Here is a 21,504-nt window from a genome sequence, read left to right on the forward strand (position 1 = left end):
ATAAAGGGCAGATTTGTGGAGAGCACAACTAATAGTTGTTCTGTGGACAGATTCTCCCCCCTGAGCTGTGGATCTCTGCAGCTCCTCCAGAGTTACCATGGACCTCTTGGCTCTTCTCTGATGAATGCTCTCCTTGCCCTGCCTGTCAGTTTAGGTGGACGGCCATGTCTTGGTAGGTTTGCAGTTGTGCCATACTCTTTCCATTTTCGGATGATGGATTGAACAGAGCTCCGTGAGATGATGAAAGCTTGGGAGATTTTTTTTATAACCTAATCCTGCTTTAAACTTCTCCACAACTTTATCCCTGACCCGTCTGGTGTGTTCCTTGGCCTTCATGATGCTGTTTGTTCACAAAGGTTCTCCAACAAATCTCGGATGGCTTCACAGAACAGCTGAATTCATACTGAGATTAAATTACACACAGGTGGGCTCTATTTACTAATCAGGTGACTTCTGAAGGCAATTGGTTCAACTAGATTTTAGTTAGGGATATCAGAGTAAAGGGGGCTGAATACAAATACACGCCCCACTTTTCAGATTTTTATTTGTAAAAAAAACAACACATTTATCATTTTCCTTCCACTTCACAATAATGTGCCACTTTGTGTTGGTCTATCACATAAAATCCCAATAAAATACATTTTTGTTTTTGGTTGTAACATGACAAAATTTGGAGAATTTGAAGGGATATGAATACTTTTTCAAGACACTGCATTGTCTGCACATGTATAACATCGTTGTTATCATTTATTGACAGTTCTGTTGAACTGGTTAACAAAATGAACTTTGCATATCCAAAAATTCAATTACAGTCTTCTGACTTTACACAGCTCCTCCCCCCTCCCCAGGATAATTAGGGATTGGATGGATTTTTAGGGATAAGTCAGACCAGGTTCCCCGCCCTCATTGAGGAGGGGATTTGGTGTGGGAGGAAATGTGTAAAGCAAACACCCATATAAATACAGAGGGGAGGCTATGAAAATTTCAGAAGCTTCAAGACTCTGTACAGGTAAGAACTTCATATGTAGAAATACCTGTTGGCGGGGGAGGGGGATGAGGGCAACTGCTTAGGTTGCAAAGCACAAGGGGATACAAAGACATCCCAAAGGTATCAGAGAAATAAAAGTGTATCTAATGACAAATTTTTTAGTCAAATAGGATAAAGGAATAGTTAGGCTCCATTCACACATATGCAAGTTCTACAGTACGCATGCGTTTTTTGTGCAACTTTTGTGTCTTGTTTAGGGCAGCCTATTCAAATCAATAGGCTGCCCTAAGGCTGGGTTCACACTGATGCAAATTGAATGCGGGTTTCGCCGCATCCAATTCGCATGACAGGCGAGTGCGACCGGCTCTCAATAGAACCGCTTCACATTGGAAAAGGGTCCTGTGCGTCTTTAGCTCAGTTTCAGGTGCAAATTCAGGCAAAAATTTGGACCTGATGCGCACCTGAATCGGTAAATAGACACGCACTGGACCCCCTGCTGTGACCCTCACTCGCATGAGTGTGAACCCAGCCTTAATGTGAAAATCGCACAAAAATGCATATTCTTTTTTTTTGTAAGGTTGCACTGCACCAAAACACACGGCACTATGCTAGCATGCATTTTGGCGCATGTACGCTTGCATGCATGCAAAAGAGATGCACTTTTTTGCGTTTTGTGGAAACATTGACATTTATGGGGGGCACTACGTCATTCTCCCCTAGGCAAGAAAGAAAGACATGCTGTGATGCAGCATTAAAAAGGAATAAGGAATCATTTTCAAATTGTGGGGGAGAGCGGGAGGATCAGGGCCAAAACTGGGGGGCAAGAGGGACATGTGCCCGAAGTGCCACATTAAAACAGAAATATTGAGAGTGGTATCGCTATTCCTGTGGCTGGCACATCTGAAGAGATGCCAGGGATTAAGGTGACCAGATTTTTAAAATGAAATCTGGGGACATATTTTTTTTTTTTTTTAATGACTACCTGTATGAACTCTGCGGCAGAACAGGTTCTGGGGAGCTTGGTTTTTTCTTCACCACGCCAGTGGCTGCTAATGCGCGACGCATGCAGACTTCTGCAGCCATTTGATGAGATCACCAAACTGGTCAGTCGCAGCCATTGCGCCATCAGTGACATGGTACCTTATGCCTTCTTTATGGAGTGTGCATTGCGTCGTGTCACTGATCAAGCTGTGGAGGAGCAGGAGCGGGAAGATGAGGAAGTCGCAATGCTGGATGAATTCCCAGGGGGGCTACTCTATCTGAGACAAGTGAACAACAGGAGTCTGAAGAGGAGTCAGAGGAGGATGGTGCCGGGGCAGATGAGGAGGAGCAAGAAGAGCATGCTTTAAACCTTTCTGGGATCCCTGTTGTTGTCCGTGGATAGGGGGAGGAGAACGAGGAGGACGACATTATCCTGGATGATGAGCAGGAGCCAGGCCACCACACCGCTTCCAGATTAGTGCAAATGGGGGCCTTTATGCTCCAGTGTTTTAACAGGGACCCCCGTATAAAAAGCCTAAAGGTCAAGGACCAGTACTGGGTGGCAACGTAATTAGACCCCTGGTACAAACACAAAATGGTGGAAATGTTACCACCATCACAGAGGGCTGTCAGAATGGAGCACTTCCAGGCCTTGCTTCGAGAAATGCTGCATTCTGCTTTTGCGTGCGCTGGCAGAGGAGCAATTCCCACTCCCAGAGAAAGAGTTGTGGGTACCAATCCAACAGCGCCTGCAAGAAGAGGGCGGTTTGAAGATGTGTTGGTGACTTCTGATATGAGATCATTCTTTCAGCTGACCCATTGACAGGTGTCATCCGAATCCAGCATCAGGGAACGCCTAGACTGTCAGGTGTTCGACTACATCGGGTTATAGGCCGATGTGGACGCTCTGAAAAGTGATGAACCCCTGGACTACTGGGTGGGCAGGCTTCACCTCTGGCCAGAGCTTGCACAATTTGCAATGGAACTGTTGGCTTGCCCCTCATCCAGTGTCCTGTCCGAAAGGATGTGCAGCGCACCGTACTATATGCCCGTACCCTCCTGTTTGAAGAGGTTGAGTGGTATCATATTTTTGGGTCCCGCAGCGAGTTGCTGATGTCAGTGCTGGTGTCAGTGCTCTCTATCTCGGTGCTGGTGTCAGTGCTCTCTATCTCGGTGCTGGTGTCAGTGCTCTCTATCTCGGTACTAGTGTCAGTGCTCTCTATCACGGTGCTGGTGTCAGTGATCTCTATCTCGGTGCTGGTGTCAGTGCTCTCTATATATCGGTGCTGGTGTCAGTGCTCAGTCTCTATCGCGGTGCTGGTGTCAGTGTTCTATCTCAGTGCTGATGTCAGTGAGGGAGATAGCAGCGGAGAAGCCAATCAGCAGGCAGTGCCAGCACCATGGCTGAGGATCAGCACTGGACTGGCACCTCCGGACCACCTCAGTGAAGCCCTGCATAGGTGAGGGTAAGGGCCGGGCAGAGGGAGGGGTCAGGGGCTCAAGCACAGGTTGGCACACTGGGACACTGGCACAGGATTGCGCTGCCCTGACTGTGGCACTGATCATCTCCTGCACCCCCTTCATAGCCTGGCCTGACCTTGCCTCTCCTTCATTGCCTTCATGCACTCCTGAATTGACAAACTTTCACAGATAAAAAAAGAATACTTGTTGTTGTTGATCCCAGATTCACTTAATACTTCTGGTATGTCAGTGTCTATGTTGTGGGACTATGTGTGCACAGCTAGTAAGTATTTTGTGGCTGAAAATATGACTTGGAGGTTTTTAAGATTCGCCTGCCATTAAAGTGAATGGGGACCTGAGGTTCGCGAACATTTGGGAATGTTCGCGAAACGTCCCGTTGGAAGTTCGTCCATCACTAATAAGCATATTTCCCTCAAATTATATATGCAGTGTATGTGTTTATGGAATGATTGTATGATGCAGGGGTGGACTGACCATTCGGCACTCGGGCACTGCCCGAGGGCCCCATGCCACTAAAGGGCCCCATCAGAGTTGCCAGCCTCAATAAAACCAGGTACAGTATGTAAAAATCTGTGTTTTTTTAAAAATCCCAAGATTATAGCTGCCCCGCCTCTCCAGTACCTTTTCAGTGTGTGTATGTGTATTCTGTGTGTGTATACTGTGTGTGTAGATTGCGTGTCTGTGTGTGTATACTATATGTGTGTGTGTATACTGTGTGGCCCCATAATCGATTGCCTGGGGGCCCCATAATCTCCTATTGCCTGGGTGCCCCATAATAATCTTCTCCTATTGCCTGGGGGCCCCATGAGTTGTTAGTCCGCCCCTGGTATGATATATGTTATTTCTCACATTTTGTCCATGAAATAAAAAAAAAATACTTCTTAGAATTTTTTGAGATATGACTAGCAAATGTTAAGATGATAAGATCGAAAAAATACTTTTCAATGCATTTATTGATATTATATATAATTATACAATTACATATTTCTCTATATACTGTATATCTCTCTCTCTCTCTCTGTATACTGGATCTCCCCCTCGCGCTCTCTCTCTCTCTCTCTCTGTATATACTGTACCCCTTCGCTCTCTCTCTGTATACTGTATCTCCCCTCTCTCTATATATACTCTAATCCCCATCTCTCTGTATACTGTATCTTCTGTCTCTGTATATACTGTATCTCCCCCTCTCTCTCAGTGGCAGTGGTGCTCAGAAGGGGGACAGGGGGGACATTTGTGTTCAGTCGGTAGGAAGCACTGGTGCTCAGTGGGGGACGGGGGGCCGTGGTGCTCAGTGGGGGGACAGGGGGGACATTTGTGCTCAGTGGGGGGGGAAGCACTGGTGCTCAGTGGGGGAACAAGGGGGGCACTGGTGTTCAGTGGAGAGAGAAAAGGGGCACTGCTGCTCAGTGGGGGGATAACAGGAACAGGGGGGACTAGTGCTCAATGGAGGAACAAAGACCAGAAGACAAAAACAGTGAGAGAGGGGATGATTCATCTTCAGGATTCCAGATGCTATCAAGCAGTCAGATATTGAGAACCAGTACCTCCCACTCTGCCCCCCCAGCACCAGTGCCCCCCTTGTTCCCCCACTGAGCAGTGAGCACCAGTGCTCTCTTTGTCCTCCCAACTGAGCACCACTTCCCTCGCTTTGTTCCCCATGGAGCACCACTGCCCCATGTGCTCCCCTTGTCTACCCACTGAGTGCCAGTGCCCCCCTGTTCACCAGGGACCCCCTTTGTTCACCCACTGAGCACCAGTGCCCCCCTTGTTCCCCCACTGAGCACCAGTGCTCTTTGTCCTCCCAACTGAGCACCACTTCCCTCGCTTTGTCCTCCGGAGCACCACTGCCCCATGTTCCCCCACAGATCTCCAGTGCTCCCCTTGTCTACCCACCGAGTGCCAGTGCCCCCCCTGTTCACCAGTGACCCCCTTTGTTCCCCCACTGAGCACCAGTGCCCCCTTCACTCCCCATGAAGCACCAGTGTCCCTCTTTTTCCCCCACTGTGCACCAGTGATCTTTGTCCCCCCACTGAGCACCAGTGCCCCCTTTTGTCCCCCCCACTGAGCACCAGTGCCCCCTTTTCTCCCCACAAATCACCAATGTCCCTCTTTTTCCCCCACTCTGATCTCTTTGTCCCCCACTTAGCACCAGTGCCTGTCTTGTTCCCCCACTGACCACCAGTGCCCCCCCTGTCCTCCCACTGAGCACCAGTCTCACCACTAGGGATGAGCTTCGTGTTCAAGTTGAACGTACGTTCGACTCGAACATTGGCTGTTCGGCCGTTCGGCGAATTCCGAACGTTTTGGCCGTTCGCGTCAAAATTCGAGTGACGCGCGCGCAGACCACAATGCACTGCGTTGGCGCAGTGCATTGCTGCCCCATGATTGGCCAAGCATGCACTGTGACCCCGCATGCTTCGCCAATCGCAGCGCCGGCAGTGAGGAGAGCCATGATTGGCCACAGGCATCCTTTTAGGCGGCCTCGTGTAGTGTGTTAGTTAGCATCTGAAGCAGTGGGCGTTCTGTGTACCTTCAACACAGTTACACACCAATCGTTTTTGGCTGATTTCCTATCTTGCTGCTGTGTAATGGTTGTTGTCTGTGCCCTGACCGCAGTATACACCACTATATTCACCTCACCTATATAGCTAGTGATCTAGCTTTAACCACTTAACAACTGCCCATTGCCGATTAACGGCTTCAGGGCGGTTGTTTAACTCTGAGAGGCCGTTAATTAACGGCCTCCCAGAATTCTGCTCTCGCGCGCCCCCTGGGGCGCGCACTCGAGAGCATCCATGACCGCCGGGTCCACAGGACCCGGCGCATCACGGATCACGGTAAACGGCCGTTCGTCGCGGCCGTTTACCACGTGATCGATCCGTCAAATGACGGAGTGATCACGTGTAAACAAACCGGCGTCATGTTATGACGCCGGTTCCTCCCTCCCCTCTCTGTACCGATCGGGAAACATCGCTGCTCACCGAATTTAACCCCTCAATTCCCTGCCAATACTCTGCAATACCAGTGCATACTCTGCAGTACCCTGCCATTACTCTGCAGTACCCCGCCATTACTCTGCAGTACCCCGCCATTACTCTGCAGTGCAGTACCCTGCCATTACTCTGCAGTACCCTGCCATTACTCTGCAGTACCCCCCATTACTCTGCAGTACCCTGCCATTACTCTGCAGTACCCCGCCATTACTCTGCAGTGCAGTACCCTGCCATTACTCTGCAGTACCCCCAATACTCTGCAGTACCCTGCCATTACTCTGTAGTACCCCCCAATACTCTGCAGTACCCTGCTATTACTCTGTAGTACCCCGCCAATACTCTGTAATACCCTGCCATAAATTGCCATACCCAGCCATACTCGGAGATACCCAGCCATACTCGGTGATACCCTGAAATACCCAGCCATAGACGCCCCCCACCCCTCACCGCCCTCCGGTGCTTCTACCAACTCGCCAGTACGATCAAAGCCAGAATCTTTTTTTTATTTTTTATTTCAGGCTTCCCAGCCTAGAGGTGAGATGTGGGGTCATATTGACCCCCCAGATTTCACTATAAAGAGGACCTGTCACCCCATATTCCTATTACAAGGGATGTTTACATTTCTTGTAATAGGAATAAAAGTGATCAAAAATATATTTTTGGGGAAAAAAATGTCAAACTAAAATAAATAAAGTAAAATGAACAATAAAAAAATAAAATAAAAATTAAAGCGCCCATGTCCCCATGTGCTTGCATGTGCCACACATGTGAGGTATCGCCGAGAATGTTAGATCGAGAGCAATAATTCTAGTCCTAGACCTCCTCTGCAACTCAAAACATGTAACCAGTAAAAAAAAAATTAAAGCATCGCCTATGGGGATTTTTTAAGTAGCAACGTTTGGCGCCATTCCACGGGCATGTGCAATTTTGAAGAGTGACATGTTTGATATCTATTTACTCAGCATAACTTCATCTTTCACTTTATGCAAACATTGGGCTAACTTTACTGTTTTTTTTGTTTGTTTTTTAAGCACAAAACTGTGTTTTCCCCCAAAAAACCGCGTTTGAAAAATTGCTGTGCAAATACCGTGTGAGATAAAAATTTGCAACGACCACCATTGTATTCTCCAGGGTCTTTGCTAAAAAAAAATATATATATATAATGTTTTGGGGTTCTCTGTAATTTTCTAGCAAATAAATGATGATTTTTACATGTAGGAGAGAAATGTCAGAATTGGCCTGGGTGCTCCAGAACGCCTGATGGCGCTCCCTGCATGTTGGGCCTCTGTATGTGGCCACGCTGTGTAAAAGTCTCACACATGTGGTATCGCCGTACTCGGGAGTAATAGCAGAATGTGTTTTGGGGTGTAATTTGTGGTATGCATATGCTGTGTGTGTGAAATAACCTGATAATATGACAATTTTGTGAAAAAAAAAAAAAAAGGAAATAGGCCGTCAGTACTTCAGGTGTGATCAATTTTCAGATATTGGCACCATAGCTTGTGGACTCTATAACTTTCACAAAGACCAAATAATATCCACCAATTTGTACTTATTTTTACCAAAGATATGTAGTAGCATGAATTTTGGCCAAAATTTATGAAGAAAAAATGACTAATCTGCTAAATTTTATAACAGAAACGAAGAAAAATTCATTTTTTCGCAGAATTTTCGGTCCTATAGGTCCAGTGTTGCATGACTGAGTAATTGTCATTCAAAATGTGAGGGCACCGAAAGCTGAAAATTGGTCTGGTTATTAAGGGTGTTTAAGTGCCCAGTGGTCAAGTGGTTAATAATAGAGCTTGCAGTCAGTAGTGTTAGGAGATAGTGCGTGCGTCTGCGTGCTCTGTACCCAGTACATACCGCTATAATATAGGACAGGCCCCTACTTTCAAACATCCAACTTACAAACATCTCCTACTTGCAAACGCAAGGAGACAGCAGCAAGTGAGATGAAAAAAGATGGACGACAAAACAAATTATACAGGGGTGATAACCCTTCCCTATGTTTTCCAAAAAGCTTAAAAATAGTTTTTTTGACTGGAGCTACACTTTAAAAATGTACCGGTTGAAAATGACAAACAGATTCAACTTAACACAACAAACCTACACAGTCCCTGTCTTGTTTGCACCGCCTGTATACTGCTGTTCTGAGTATATAGGGCCTGGGGGCCACATGCATTTCCTTTTTTTAATATGGCATAAGACAGCACTAAGGAAAGGAAATGCCAATAACCCGGCATTTGTTTACATGGGATCAGCTGTGGTTGAACACAGCTGATCACATGTTAAAGGGCTGCTGTAATTGGCCCTTTACCTCACACTGTGATCACAGAGCGCTCCTGATGGGTGCCCTGGGGGTTCGGGGGGGGGGGGTTGAGGTTCTGGGAAGACATCAATAGATGCACTCCCAAAACTGGAGAAGGGCAGACTAGGTCTGACGGACTTCCCGACTGACTTTTCAGTGGAGTTCCGACGGACCTTACGAACGAACGGACTTGGCCACACACGAACAGACTAAGTCAGTTCGAAAGTCCATTCATTTTGAATGTGATGATGTAAGACGGGACTAAAAAAGGAAGTTCAATATCCAATAGCAAATAGCTTCCCTTTGTGTTGTATTTGGTCCGTTAGCCCAGCATACAGATGAACGGTTTTCCAGATAGGAATTGAGTCCGTCTGACAGATTTAAAACATGTTCTATTTCTAGGTCCATCTGATTTTCATAACGAAAAATGATCAGATTAGCCAACACGCGATTGGATTGTCTGGTGGACTGATCCCGTCGGACCTAGTCTGCCGGAAAGTCCGGTCGTGTGTACGCAGCATTAGGCCTGTGGACCATAAACATGTAGCTTTTAGTTTGACACTGCATAACCATTATAGTGTTCTTTCTGACCTAGAAGCAGATACAAAGGCTGCAAACATAGCTGCTTGTGAGATTGGCAACCATTCTCTGCACAAGAAGGAGGAGCTTAATAAAAAAAATCAAAAAAAAAATCAAAAAGTAACTGTTTTATCTGAGGTTTCAAACCAGGCGAGTGTTGTGGATAAGGCTCCTAAAAGGAGAAGTCATCTTCTTGTTGGCGATTTAATTGTAAGTGGTGTTTCCTTAGAAAATCAAGTGAAAGTGTCAAAGGAAGTTAAGTGTTTGTCTGCTGCTACTTTTAGGAGGGATAAAAGGCGCATTTCAAAAATTGTCAAAAAAAGCTAATGAAGAGTGCAATGTTGATGTTGATGCACAAATGATTTGTCCCAGAATGATGTGCATTCTGTAAAGAAGGGATTTGAGAATTTGGGTCAGGATCTTCAACAGTTAGGGTGTACTATTACATTTTCAGAGGTCTTACCTGTGCATAATGGACAACACGAGAAAGTACTTTGTATAGCAGAGTTGAATGTTTGGTTAAAGCAAGGGTAGGGAACCTTTTTGGCTGAGAGAGCCATGAACGCCACATATTTTAAAATGTAAATTCGAGCCATACAACATGTTTAACCACTTAATAACCGGCCTATAGCCAAATGACGGCTACAGGCCGGTTTGTTATCTGTGGGAGGCTGTCATGTGACGTCCTCCCGGAGAATCGTTCGTGCGCGCCCCCTCGGGCGCACCCCTGTGCCTGTGCCACCAGATCCACACCAGATCCACACCAGTGCCACTACAGTGCACACCAGTGCCACACCAGTGCCACACCAGTGCCACCTGTGCCCATCAGTGCCACCTGTGCCCATCAGTGCCACATCAGTGCCGCCTGTGCCCCACCAGTGCCGCCTGTGCCCCACCACTGCCGCCTGTGCCCCACCAGTGCCGCCTGTGCCCGACAGTGCCATCTGTGTGCTAGTCAGTGCCACCAGAGCCACACCAGTGCAACCAAAGCCACTATAGTGACATCAGTGCCGCCTGTGCCCACCAGTGCCATCTGTGTGCCCACCAGTGCCATCTGTGTGCTAATCAGTGCCACCAGAGCCACACCAGTGCAACCAAAGCCACTATAGTGCCCAGTGTCGCCTGTGTCCACCAGTGCCGCCTGTGTCCACCAGTGCCACCTGTGCCCACCAGTGCAGCCTCACCAGCCACCAGTATGGCAAAAAAATATTTTACTAGCGAGGAGGCCTACCAGCTTTTAAGTATAACCGATGAGAGCAGCGCGGAGCTCTCTCATTCTCTGTCCAATTCGGATTCTGCCGATGAACCCGTTACAAGCAGCGGGTCTGATACTGAATCAGAAGAAGAATATGTGCCCTTGAAAAGAATGCGTTCTGGCGTGGAGCAGCAGCCTACTACCAGCAGCGCAGTGCTGTCCACCTCGAGAGCAGTGCCGTTCACCTCGAGAGCAGTGCCGTCCACCTCGAGAGCAGTGCCGTCCACCCCGAGAGCAGTGCCGTCCACCCCGAGAGCAGTGCCATCCACCCCGAGAGCAGTCTCGAGAGCAGTGCCGTCCACCTCGAATAGGGGCCATGCCAGCCTTCCCTATGCCCTTCAACACCCCCTGTGGCTGCCCTCTAATTCCGGAGAAGCAAATTTCCCCCCCTTCACCGCCCAGCCAGGTGTCCAGGTGAACACCGATGATTTTTCAATGCTAGATTTTTTTCATTTGGCTTTCACCGAAGACTTACTATCATCCATTGTGGCCCAGTGCAACCTCTATGCACAGCAGCACATAGTAAGCAACCCTGGCTCTAGTTATGCCCGTCCCTTTCAGTGGAGAGAACTAACTGTAGAGGAATTCAAAATTTTCTTAGGCCTAACATTTTCTATGGGACTTTCAAAAAAAAAACAATTGTACTCCTATTGGTCTACCAAACCTGTCCACCACATGCCACTCTTCTCATCCCTTATGCCAAGATCACGATACGTAATGATTATGCGGTTCCTCCACTACAATGACAACACCCAGTGCCTTCCCCGAAATGACCCAGCTTTTGACAAACTATTTAAAATTCGGCCACTCCTAAATTATTTCTCTGAAAAATTTCCCCAATTATATACCCCCGAACAGAATATTTCCGTGGATGAGTCCCTTGTAAAATTCTCAGGCAGGCTTGGCATCAAACAGTTTATCCCCAGCAAAAGGGCCCGATATGGGGTTAAAATGTACAAACTTTGTGACCGAGCCACGGGATACATCTACTCCTTCCTTGTGTACGAAGGAAAGGACTCCCAACTGCACCCCCCTGAATGCCCAGAGTACATTGGAGCCAGCGGAAGAGTGGTCTGGCATCTTGTCTATCCACTCCTTGGAAAGGGATACCACCTTTATGTGGATACTTTTTATACGAGCTTGCCCCTCTTCCACAATCTTCACCGGAGAGACACCCCAGCATGTGGTACAGTGAGAGCCAATAGAAAGGGCTTCCCGCAAAAACTCGTCAATGAAAAGCTACAACGAGGGGAGACGGCATCTTTGCGGAACCAGGAGCTATTGGCTGTCAAGTGGAGGGACAAACGAAACGTCCACATGCTGATGACAATACATAATGACACCAACATAGAAGTCTCCAGAAGAAACGGCCCAATCCAGAAACCAGCCTGCATCTATGATTATAATTTGTTTATGGGAGGAGTGGACTTTAACGATCAGATGATTGAACCATACCTTCCCACAAGAAAATCCCGCCACTGGTATAAAAAAGTGTCCATTTATCTTTTCAGTTTGGCCATGTATAACACTTATGTCCTTTACCAAAAATCTACAGAGAACCCCGTATCCTATTTGTACTACCAAGAAGAAGTTATTTCCGCCCTTTTGTACCCTGAAGGCCCACCAGAAACTATTCGCTCTGATTGTGTGAGCAGACTCCACGAACGCCACTTTCCTGACAAAATCCCCCACAGTGAAACAGGCTGCAGACGTGCTCCAGAAGAGGAATTAGAAGAGACACCACATTTTATTGTCCCGATTGTCCTTCCCAACCAGGCCTCTGTATAGGTGAATGCTTCCGCCGTTACCATACTTCTCTACATTATTAGGGAAGTATGGTAAACGTAATTCTCATTTCCTGTCATTTTCCTCCACACCCCTTATGCCACTGCACTGAACTGTACATACCTCTGCCTTCTCCGACACCGACCCTGGCCTGTTATACGACCAAGCTTTTGCCTAACGCTAAACATACCTCTGCCTTCTCTGGAACTGACCCTGGCCTGTTATACGACCAAGCTTTTGCCTAACACTAAACATACCTCTGCCTTCTCCGGAACTGACCCTGGCCTGTTATACGACCACGCTTCTGCCTAACGCTAAACTGTACCTGCCTCTGCCTTCTCTGGAACTGACCATGGACTGTTTGACCACGTTTTTTGCCTGCCTCTTGGATTGATCTTTTACCCTGCTTTGCTAGTGGGAACAAAAGGGGTCTCACATATGTGAGGGGCTCCAGAATAGTTTTCCTGGATGAAGAAAACAAATTTTTTAGTTTTCTTATTCCCGAATTAGGGACTGGAGACTCAGAGGCTTCAAAGAGATTTGGGCGGGAGAAGCCTCTACCCCTTTCCCCATTATTTCATAGCCTGCTACTTGGACCATGTTCCTGCTTACTACCAGGATGGACAATATTCCTGCCTGCTACCTGGACAATTCCATTTACTGTCGCTGACCATGACCCTGCCTGCTGCCTGGATCAGGGCTCTCCTGCGGACAATTGGACTACTAAAACCACAGGTAATTTTTTGTTTACCCCTTACTTGGTTTGTATGTGCTATGTTAGAAATATGAAGGGCCTTCAAAAATGTGATAGATTGTAAGGAAATTGGATGCGCAAGTTATGTTCCTAGAACACCTGATGATGCTTCTAAGATGTTGGGCCTCTATGTGGCCAGGCTGTGTAAAAGTCTCACACATGTGGTATCGCCATACTCAGGAGTAGTAGCAGAATATATTTTGGGGTGTCATTTTTGCTATGTACATGATATGTGTTGGAAATATCTTATAAATGGACAACTTTTTGTAAAAAAAATGCATTTTCATTTTTTTCCCACATTTTCCAAAAACTTTGGGAAAAAAATGAAACATTCAAAGGACCCATTATGCCTCATAGATTATACGTTGGCGTGTTTGCTTTCCAAAATAGGGTCACTTTGTGGGCGTTTCCATTGTCCTGGTGCTCCAGGGCCTTCAAAAGTGTAATAGGTGGTTGAGAGATTAGATGGGTAATTTATGCTCCTAGAACGCCTGAAGTTGCTACTTCAATGTTGGGCCTGTGTATGTGGCCAGGCTGTGTAAAAGTCTCACACATGTGGTATCGCCATACTCAGGAGTAGTAGCAGAATATATTTTGGGGTGTCATTTTTGCTATGTACATGCTATGTGTTGGAAATATCTTATAAATGGACAACTTTTTGTAAAAAAAAATGCATTTTCATTTTTTTCCCACATTTTCCAAAAACTTTGGGAAAAAAATGAAACATTCAAAGGACCCATTATGCCTCATAGATTATACGTTGGGGTGTTTGCTTTCCAAAATAGGGTCACTTTGTGGGCGTTTCCATTGTCCTGGTGCTCCAGGGCCTTCAAAAGTGTAATAGGTGGTTGAGAGATTAGATGGGTAATTTATGCTCCTAGAACGCCTGAAGTTGCTACTTCAATGTTGGGCCTGTGTATGTGGCCAGGCTGTGTAAAAGTCTCACACATGTGGTATCGCCATACTCAGGAGGAGTAGCAGAATATATTTTGGGGTGTCATTTTTGCTATGTACATGCTATGTGTTGGAAATATCTTATAAATGGACAACTTTTTGTAAAAAAAATGCATTTTCATTTTTTTCCCACATTTTCCAAAAACTTTGGGAAAAAAATGAACCATTCAAAGGACTCATTATGCCTCATAGATTATACGTTGGGGTGTTTGCTTTCCAAAATGGGGTCACTTTGTGGGCGTTTCCATTGTCCTGGTGCTCCAGGGCCTTCAAAAATGTAATAGGTGGTTGAGAGATTAGATGGGTAATTTATGCTCCTAGAACGCCTGAAGTTGCTACTTCAATGTTGGGCCTGTGTATGTGGCCAGGCTGTGTAAAAGTCTCACACATGTGGTATCGCCATACTCAGGAGGAGTAGCAGAATATATTTTGGGGTGTCATTTTTGCTATGTACATGCTATGTGTTGGAAATATCTTATAAATGGACAACTTTTTGTAAAAAAAAATGCATTTTCATTTTTTTCCCACATTTTCCAAAAACTTTGGGAAAAAAATGAACCATTCAAAGGACTCATTATGCCTCATAGATTATACGTTGGGATGTTTGCTTTCCAAAATGGCGTCACTTTGTGGGCGTTTCCATTGTCCTGGTGCTCCAGGGCCTTCAAAAGTGTAATAGGTGGTTGAGAGATTAGATGGGCAATTTATGCTCCTAGAACGCCTGAAGTTGCTACTTCAATGTTGGGCCTGTGTATGTGGCCAGGCTGTGTAAAAGTCTCACACATGTGGTATCGCCATACTCAGGAGGAGTAGCAGAATATATTTTGGGGTGTCATTTTTGCTATGTACATGCTATGTGTTGGAAATATCTTAGAAATGGACAACTTTTTGTAAAAAAAATGCATTTTCATTTTTTTCCCACATTTTCCAAAAACTTTGGGAAAAAAATGAACCATTCAAAGGACTCATTATGCCTCATAGATTATACGTTGGGGTGTTTGCTTTCCAAAATGGGGTCACTTTGTGGGCGTTTCCATTGTCCTGGTGCTCCAGGGCCTTCAAAAGTGTAATAGGTGGTTGAGAGATTAGATGGGTAATTCATGCTCCTCGAACGCCTGAAGTTGCTACTTCAATGTTGGGTGTGTGTATGTGGCCAGGCTGTGTAAAAGTCTCACACATGTGGTATTGCCGTACTCAGGAGGAGCAGCAGAATTTATTTTGGGGTTTCATTTGTTGAATGTACATGCTGTGTGAGAGAAATAACCTGTTATAATGACAATTTGGTGTGAAAAAAAAATTAAATTTAAAAAAATCGTCATTTTGCAAAGAATTGTGGGAAAAAATGACAAGTTCAAAAAACTAACGGTGCCATGTACTAAATACCTTGGAATGTCTACTTTCCAAAATGGGGTCATTTGGGGGGTTTTTGTACTTTACTGGCTTGTTAGGGTCTCAAGAAATGAGATAGGCTCTCAGTACATCAGGTGTGATCAAATTGATACATTTTCAGCGATTGGCACCATAGCTTGTACACCCTATCACTTTCACAGAGAATAAAAAATTTCCACTAATTTGGATTATTTTTACTAAAGATATTTAGCAGTATACATTTTTGGTCAAAATTATGAAGAAAAATTACTTATTTAAAAAAAAAATTAATAGAAATGAAGAAAAAAGCATTTTTTTACAAAATTTTCGGTATTTTTTCATTTATAGCACAAAAAATAAAAAACCCAGAGGCGATCAAATACCACCAAAAGAAAGCTCTATTTGTGTGAAAAAAAGGACGAAAATTTCATATGGGTACAGTGTTGCATGACTGAGTAACTGTCATTCAAATTGTGAGAGCACTGAAAGCTGAAAATTGGTCTGGTTATTAAGGGTGTTTAAGTGCCCAGTTGTCAAGTGGTTAAAACTAAATACAAGTACAAGTGTGTGCATTTTATGTAAGACCAACACTTTTAAAGTATAATAAGTCTCTGAATTAAACAATCAGGTTTTCTTTATTAAGAGATAAATCACAGAACAAAGAAATACGGCAAAGTTGCCAAACATGACATGACCTCTGAATTCTTTTTAATAACGTTGTTATGCTGTTGCTAATCAATGATGAATTAAGTACTTCTTACCGTTAATGCGATTTCTGGTGCTGCATGGTTTTGCTGATGGCTTTGTGGTCTGGTTGATACATGGTGAGGTTAAGCTTCATGCAGGCGTTGAGACTTCCATACATTAAATGTGATCGTAGGTTGGTCTTAATGTTCTTTTTTTAAATTGATTAATCTACTAATTTCGACTAATTATAACTGTAATGTTGTCATCTCCCCCACTGTAATATCCACATCGTCTCCCCCACTGTAATATCCACGTCTCCCCTCACTGTAATGCCACATCTCCCCCCACTGTAATGTCCACATCTCCCTCACTGTAATATCCACATCTCCCCACACTGTAATATCCACATCTCCCCACACTGTAATATCCACATCTCCCCCACTGTAATATCCACGTCATCTCCCCCATTGTAATGTCCACATCTCCCCACACTGTAATATCTACATCTCCCCCACTGTAATATCCACGTCATCTCCCCCACTGTAATATCCACGTCTCCCCCACTGTAATATCCACGTCTCCCCCACTGTAATATCCACGTCTCCCCCACTGTAATATTCACGTCTTCTCCCACTGTAATGTCCACATCTCCTCCCACTGTAATGTCCACATCTCCCCCCACTGTAATATCCATGTCATCTCCCCCACTGTAATATCCACATCATTTCCTCCACTGTATTATCCATGTCTCTCCCACTGTAATATCCACGTTGTCTCCCCCACTGTAATATCCACGTCTGCCCCCACTGTAATATCCATGTCTCCCCCCACTGTAATATCCATGTCTCCCCCCCACTGTAATATCCATGTTTCCCCCACTGTAATATCTATATCCTCTCCCCCACTGTAATATGCACATCTCCCCCACTGTAATATGTCTGACTCTGCTTGCTTACCACTAGCAGGCAGATCCAGGAGCAGATGAGGCGGGTGGTAATGATGACGTCAGCGTGCCGTTCACCTAGGCCGCCGCTGGGTGTACCAAGATGGCTGCTGCTCCAGAGCTAGGCTGAATCTGCGGCATTTCCTATGGGCTCAATCCACGGATCGACACACCATGCGACCTGCAGATTGAATTGCGAGAGCCAGATGTAGCCATCAAAAGAGCCACATCTGGCTCGCGAGCCATAGGTTCCTGACCCCTGGGTTGAAGGATTGGTGTAAAGCTGAAGGCTTTGGTTATATTAGTATAGCGCTGACATGCTTGTTTATTAATGTGTGTTTCCATGTAATAATCAAAAGTTTATGGACATGTCTATGGCTTAGTATTTGGCGCCAACTAGTAGCCAAATACTGGTACTGAACTTAAATGTTTATTGCTTTGAAAAAAGCACAAAAGAGATATATAGGAATTGACTGTTGTTTTGATCAGAAGGTTGACCCTTTTATCCAGGAGGCTTGATGACCTACCCATGAACACTCTCTCTGGCAGTGCATGCTGGGTAGGACATAAAAGGACCCTGAATGGCCATGTTAGGTCTCTTGGGATCGCATGGTCAGCCTGTGAGGATCTGTATGAAGGTCCTCCCGAAGACAGGGCCCACAGCCTTTACGGAACGCAAATCTCGCTTGTTTGTGCGAGTGATCTGACGGTGCCAGAGAGATAGTGACCGGATTGGAGAGATCCAGAGGCACTCGTTTGAGCATCAGAGGACCGGACTCACCCAGTGGAGCGGAACAGAGCAACGGGCCCAGCCGAAGGAGAGGCAAGCTGCAGTCACCAGACCAAAGCGACTACATGGAGCTCCGATCCAGTTGGTGAGCGGGTCACGGCCCACAGTTTATTAACTTTCACACGCAGTTAGACTTATACACAGGCCTCACTGGGATTTATAGTTCCACGGAGGATGAGCAGAGCAACTGACACTGAGCAGGCTTGATGCCTACCTATTCTGATATCCCAAGCCTTGTAGAATAAGTACTGAAGTTATATCAGGAGCACCTTTACCTCAACTTAACCTACTTTAATCTGTAGATTACAAATCACAAGGAATTATTTTAGCTAGCGAAGACAAGAAGACCAAAGACCAAGTACTTTAAGTGAGATATCACGCATAGCATAAAAAATGTAAGGGGAGCTCCCGGGTGTTTATCTATATGTATATTGTTTGATATTGTTTATATTGAGTTCCATTGTACTGTCGTCCTATGTTGGGATGACAGCGCAATTACTGTAATCACCTCTTTGAATATTTTCTCAGTAAAATACACTGTTGTTTAAGCATCCGGTTGTGTGGCGTACTGTTTTCTCCCAGCAGGTGGAGCCAGTGGATCCTGAGGTTACACTTCAGGTACCTTGCATTGTATTATATTGTACTGTATTGTATTGCACCACAGCTGTGTCAAGGGGACTGAGCCAAGTTAGTGGGGTGTTGTTATTAGAGTGCAGGCCCAAATCAAATCAGCCGCTCCTTTGGGAGTCAGCGCTACACATGGGGGCATCGTCCGGGATCCTGTCACTCTAAAAAACAAGCCCACCTCAGCAGTGACAGTATGGATCCCCTCACAGTGGTCCAGTGGTGTGAAGAGGAAGGCACACGCTCACAAGTGAGCGTGGCCATTGAATTCCCAGGAGAAGACTGGAGGGAGAATCAAGTTAAAGAAATTGTGCAAGCATTGTCCCCAGACAGAAAAGCTTATGTGGTCGCAGTGAGACCAGACCATGAGACTGATTGCACTTACGCATTACTAGAGTGGAGGCAAGGTGTCCCTGAAAACCTTCAAGGTGCCAGTGTAAAAATGTCAGAGAAGACAAAGTTCTAACTGACACATCCCACCAGGTCAAAAAAGGACTGTTCGGGTCGGAAGCAGATAGAATCCTTTGACAAGGAGGTAGGGACCGCTGCCAAATCACGGTCAGAGCAACAGTTGGCTGACCTGAAAAGTAAAAGTAAAGCAATATAGTGACATACAGGAGAAGTTTCAGGAGACCTCCAGTATGATAGCTGAGCACATTAATGGATTACGTGTCGCATGCGGAGGTCAGAAAGACAGCCAGACTACGCCAAAACCTGGGTCGGTAATGAAGAAGCGTACCCATGGCCGCCTGCAGGAAGTGACTATCCAGAAAGATTTCAGCATTGATGGACAGATAGGAGAGAGAGGGCAGAAAGACAAACTGTCCTACACAAACCTCCTGCATCAAATTGAGTTGGGGCTACAAAAAGGATATTCAGAGTCCAAAATCAGAGAGGCTGTAATCCACCATGCCATTAGCCCAGGTTTAAGTGTCAGGAGCATGCTGGAGAGGAAAAGTAGATTGATTCTGACTCAGCTCAAGAGAATATTAAAGAGTTATTATGAGGAGTAAGATGCCACTGAACTATTCCACCAGCTAATAAATATGGCACAGAGCAGTCAAGAAACTCCCCAGAACTTTTTATTCTGAGCCATTGAACTTAAAGACTGCCTGTTGTCTGTATCACAGGGGGAAGGCACTGGAGAACACTTTGGAGCTGAACTGGTTCAGAAAAAATTCCAGAGGTCCGTGACTACAGGACTGAGGAGTGACTACATCAAGTTGCAGCTGAAGCAGTACCTGGAAGATCCCTCCACTCCAGATGAGATACTCATTGAGAAAGTTAATGAGGCAGACAAGATGGAGACTGAGAGAGATCAGAAACAGAGACATCTTCAACCTCCCAGCATCACAAGTGGCAAAGTCCATCAGTTAGATGTTCCCGAAAGCATTCGAGAACTCAGTGTCCTAACAGCACGTGCTGAACAGAGACCGTGGGTTTCATCCACTCACCATCTACCCACAAGCCAGCTTGAACTGGAAAAACTGCTCCAGACACAGAAAGAAATACTGGAAATGATGGCCCTGTTGACTGCCAGATCCACCATTCCTCTGGATAGAGAGGTTCCCGCGCCTAAAGAACTGACCAGTCCCACGGGGATAAAAGAGCCCATGACCTGCCTCAACTGTGTAGGAGTGGGACATCTCAGGCGAGTGTGCCCAAGCCCAAAAGCCGGCTTTAAACTTCAAAGGACCCCAGTGAAGGAGTCAACTGGGCGCCCAGTTATCACAAGGAACTTCAATCCAACCCGTACGCACCAGACCCCTGAGACTGCAGTAAAGTCAAGGTGGAAGAAGGAGAGGCCACAAAAGCCAATTGTAAAGGTACAAGCCACTAAGCAGGCCAAAAGTGCTACCTCCCGTGGGCTCCCTCCCAAGTTAGTGGGGCCCTCTCCAATTGGCCCATCCAGATAGAGGGCATATACACCAAAGCCCTGCTGGACACTGGAGCACAGGTGACACTGCTCCACAGGGACTTCTATGATAAGCATCTCAAGCACCTGCCTTTACAAAAACTGGAGGAGCTGGAGATATGGGGATTAGGGACCCCGAACTTCCCATATGACGGTTACTTGCAGGTCAAGCTCCCTTTCGACTCGAGTACAGCAGGGAAGGCGGAAACCTTTGACACCTTGGCAGTAGTGTGCCCTCGCACTTCAGGAGCTGACAGAAGTTCCCTCGTCATTGGAACAAACAATGACTTGGTGAGAAGACTACTTGCACTGCTTGTACAGCAGGAAAAGACTCTCCCCACAAAAATACACCCAATGTTAACCCAGGTGTACCGAGACCTTAAACATGAAGAGAAGGCCCCAGAAGAGGGAGTGGGAAAAGTCTGGCTTCTAGACAAGAAAGAGAGACTGGTAGTCTGCCTGAGAGCTTCCATCAAGTTAAGCTGGAAGAGACTAGGTCCTTTCAGTGTTCTTGAGACTTCAAACCAAGAAGAACACAGGGAGTTAGAACTTATCCCTGTAAGTATTGCCAACCAAGGCATTGAAGAGGAATCGCGGCAAGATTTCAGTCAGTGTCCGCAACACAGCAGCTGTGCCAGTGAGGGTGCCAGCCAGAAGACTGTTGGGACAGGCCAGCCCAGCAACTCCAGTCTCACCGTGTGTCTCAATGGGAGAACAGGCTGGAGAGACTCCCCAAGAAGAATTCTTCCTGAAGAACGCACCTCTTACTCCTGCCTGGATGGAGAGAGCCAAAGCCCAACTCCTGAGATGGAAGTCGACTTTCTCTACAAGTGATTTTGATGTGGGGCTGGCGAAGAGTGCGACTCACCGGATAGGTCTGGAAGAAGACAAGCCCTTTAGGGAGAGAGTCAGGCGAAACCCACTGGGGGATTTTGAAGATTTGAGAGAACAGCTGGCTGAACTCAAAAGGACGGGCATTATTAGAGAGTCCCGGAGTCCTTACACCTCTCCAATAGTGGTGGTAAAGAAGGAGAATGAGTCCTTACGGCTGTGCATTGATTACAGGACCCTGAACCAGAGAACCATTCCTGACCAGTA

At 46.1% G+C, this 21,504-nt stretch overlaps 1 protein-coding gene across 1 annotated transcript in view; it reads left to right on the forward strand.

The window, feature by feature from the left end:
• The first annotated feature begins 936 nt into the window (after nt 1-936).
• Nucleotides 937-21,504, forward strand: part of LOC143997942 (pentraxin fusion protein-like) — a 51,898-nt gene continuing 31,330 nt past the window's right edge. Inside the window, exon 1 of the mRNA XM_077493760.1 lies at nt 937-1,009. The gene's annotated coding sequence lies outside the window, so the exon portion shown is untranslated. The remainder of the gene's footprint in view (nt 1,010-21,504) is intronic.

The sequence above is a fragment of the Lithobates pipiens genome, unplaced genomic scaffold, assembly GCF_037356315.1.
Source record: "Lithobates pipiens isolate NorthernLeopardFrog02 unplaced genomic scaffold, aLitPip1_a1.2 Scaffold_19, whole genome shotgun sequence".
NCBI classification, from domain to species: domain Eukaryota; kingdom Metazoa; phylum Chordata; class Amphibia; order Anura; family Ranidae; genus Lithobates; species Lithobates pipiens.